Source organism: Schistocerca piceifrons, chromosome 4, assembly GCF_021461385.2.
Source record: "Schistocerca piceifrons isolate TAMUIC-IGC-003096 chromosome 4, iqSchPice1.1, whole genome shotgun sequence".
In the NCBI taxonomy this organism is placed as follows: Eukaryota; Metazoa; Arthropoda; class Insecta; order Orthoptera; family Acrididae; genus Schistocerca; species Schistocerca piceifrons.
In genome coordinates, this window is record NC_060141.1 from 364,073,356 (window position 1) to 364,076,893 (window position 3,538).

The 3,538-nt window shown below is 42.1% G+C and overlaps 1 pseudogene; it reads left to right on the forward strand.

The window, feature by feature from the left end:
• The first annotated feature begins 2,752 nt into the window (after nucleotides 1–2,752).
• On the forward strand, nucleotides 2,753–2,870 carry LOC124796767 (annotated as a pseudogene).
• Nucleotides 2,871–3,538: the final 668 nt, after the last annotated feature.

Genomic DNA, 3,538 nt, shown 5'->3' on the forward strand with positions numbered 1-3,538 from the left:
AGTCTCTTCAGGACTGAGTATCTATTTACTTTTAGTACCGTCAGCGATGTGTATATATCACAAAGGGGGACTCATTTGCTTCCTGGGAAGCACGCAACCAGCTACAGACTATCTCTCCAAAAGTGTCTGTGGTGATGTAAGTGTCAGAGTGCTTCCATTCAAGTCAGCAAAAACATTTTGATATTATGACATAAATAATACACTTCTGGTCATGAAAATTTCAGTACTATGAAGGATAGCAAATGCCTCTGTTCAACTTAATATATTTCTCTTTAACAACAGCAGTTTTCCTGGAAGCAAAGAGATACTGTGTTTTTGTGTTGTTTGCTCTAAGTCCCAACTGTTCCACCTCCCTTTTAAACTGGTTCCCTAAACTGGGACACGAAAAATGAACACTGAGCCACCGAATAAGGAATAAGGTAAAAAGCGTCAACATAGTTGCCAAATGATGGTGAGCAGGACATGAGAGCTACATCGAAGTAAAGCAATATTTTGTTTCAGGTATTTCAGTTACTGTAGCATTATTTAAATGAAAAGTTGAATCGGGGCTACTAATATGAGGGTTATTCGGAAAGCAAGGAATGATCGGTCGCGAAATGGAAAATACAATGAAAATCTGATGAAGCTTTGCACAAATGCGTTGGGCACTGTGTCTAGTACGCCCATCGATCGCATCATGTCGCTCTTTTCAGTTCTGAGCTCACAGTGAGAACGTAAAGATGGCTGGAAATTAGCGTCTCCCGCCAAGATTGAGAACCTGGGGAAAGATTTCGCCTCAAGCTATGCAATCCACATAACATAACTGTCCGGCAGTTCGTTCTACACGACAGTTCTCAGCTGCACTCTGCAGGGGCAATGAAGATAGGAAGTGTTTGATCACCCACAATACAGCACGTAATTGGCTACCCCTGAGTCTCATCTCTGCTCAAATGAACCGCTGGCTATGAAGACAATATTTTGGCACAGATAACGAGCTGCAGTCCAGAGCAGAAAATTGTCAAAAAGCACTGGCGGCTTTATATAACGAGGGAACTGAAAAGTTGGTACAACGCTACGACAGATGTCTAAGTCTGAGCGGAGACTGTGTAGAGAAGTAGCTGGAAGGTGTAGCTAACTGTTGAAAATAAAACAGTTTTGATTTCCACTGTGGTTTCCATTTCGCGTCCTATCGTTCCTTACTTTCCGAACAGCCCTCGTAGTTTGCTCACTCTAAGCAGACTTCAACCTAGACTCCATGCTATTGGAAGGTGTTACAGTGTGTTACTAACTGCAATGGTAGTGCCCTTTTACATGTCGTTTGGATTCAAGATGTCAATGAAATGTTAACTTCTGTTTATATTATAGAATAGTACTAATACCGTGTCGTTTCTATTGTTGTATAAGAGCATAGAAATGTGTTGGCAATTAATGGTAGGCTCGCTATGAGCTTCAAGTTACAAAAATGAACTCTGTGAAATTTAAAAGGCAATAATGAGGAGAATTTGCAAGTGGGGAAGAAACAAAGCACGTACATTTTTTTTGAGTGATTTTACTGTTAGCGGATGGAAGCGAGGAAGAAAGTCTACAATTTTGGTATACAGGCCACGAAGCCACAAGTAATGTTTTATTAAGTCATGGCCAGGTAAAACGTGGTAAATGACATGGGCACTTGATAAAACACTGTTGTGGATGTCAGCTTTTTCTGCTTTGATTTCCAAGATTGTATCTAGTGAGTGTAGGACGTAGGTCAGTAGTGGCCATGAGATGTGGTCGTGCAGTAATAAAGGAGCGTCTAGTGCAGTGGTTCCCCTGACTGCAATCAGACATTAGCTAGTACCCCGCCCTCCCCATCCCCCCCCCCTCCTGTATCTCGTGCCCTCCTTCCCCACATTATCACCAGTTTCAGCACCTAACTAAATTGCAGAATGAAAGACTTTTATTGGAACACTTTTATTTTTAAAATGATGAAAGATGAATGATATTTAGTTTGTGCGTGTGTTTTAGTATGAATGACGAAGGAAGTCGCGGTGCATCGCAAGTGCTAGCCACAACTCCTTACAAAAGAAGTGAGGGTACACACTTGTTACAAATCATGCTTTCACTACATTGCTCCTCTCCATTGTGACACTTGCTTGACCAGCACACTGCAAAAGCATTTAAAATCAAATAAGTTCAGATGTGTGCACTATATTTATTGTTCGTAAATCACTTTATGTTGCCCTTCTTACTTGTCAACTGGCAGAAACTGGATGACTTCAGGCTTTTAATGCCTTATGTCTGACCACTCTAATCACAATAATAATAATGATAATAATAATACTGTATACAGCACCATAGCAGCCATTTTGTAGTTACTGCTGCTTCGTGCTGTCAATTAATTCATTTATCTGTTTCGAAGCAAATAATAAAGCAATTTCTGGACTACTGCAGGTACTATTCACAACTTGAACAAAATATTTTGGTGCGATATTAAGCATTTGTTACGTACATGTCTCACTTTAATCATTATTGATATACAGGACAAAGCACAGGATTTGTGTGTAGTGTGTGTAGTGTGAGGAACCTATAATCTCCACCGCATTAATGCTACAAATTGAGAAAAAGTTATTATTGGTAGCTTATATAATCGGTATTAGAACCTTACAAAATTGTGATAATAATAATGAGCTTTTGAAAAAAATTTGTGTGCCCTCGGTGGCTCACATGGATAGTGTGTCTGCCATGTAAGCAGGAGATCCCGGGTTCTAGTCCCGGACGGGGAACACATTTTCAGGGCAACGGCCTTGCCGCAGTGGATACACCGGTTCCCGTGAGATCACCGAAGTTAAGCGCTGTCGGGCGTGGTCGGCACTTGGATGGGTGACCATCCAGGCCGCCATGCGCTGTAGCCATTTTTTGGGGTGCACTCAGCCTCGTGATACCAACTGAGGAGCTACTCGACCGAATAGTAGCGGCTTCGGTCAAGAATACCATCATAACGATCGGGAGAGCGGTGTGCTGACCCCACGCCCCTCCTATCCGCATCCTCCACTGAGGATGACACGGCGGTCGGAAGGTCCCGGTAGGCCACTCGTGGCCTGAAGACGGAGTGCTTTTTTTTGAAAAACATTTAGTTTCGTGACTGAAACAGTTTCGAATCGTTTAGATTTTACCCCTCATAAAATTTCGTTTTACCCCACAGGGGGTAATTACCCCCCCCCCCCCCCAGCTGGGAACCACTGGTCTAGCGAATTGCATTTACGTAACAAGCTCTTGCAAAGTGAAAGCCAGGATTTTAGCGTATGTGTTCTATTGCGTGTATGGCGGATGGTTTGAGAAAGAACAATGAAAAATGGGTAGCAGTACCACATATTGTAACATTAACGTTGCTATGAAGTAATCTGATCATATTTTTCTCTGTTTAGAAGCCTTATGTAATGGACGTTGTATTTATGCCGTCTTGCAGAATGGCTTAATTGCTTTTGCACTGCTGTGGATGAAGTTACGAAATGCTTCCGGCTCTGGATTTTGCATGGCAAGCTAATTTAGAATGAGCATGACGTAATTCGTACTCGTTTAA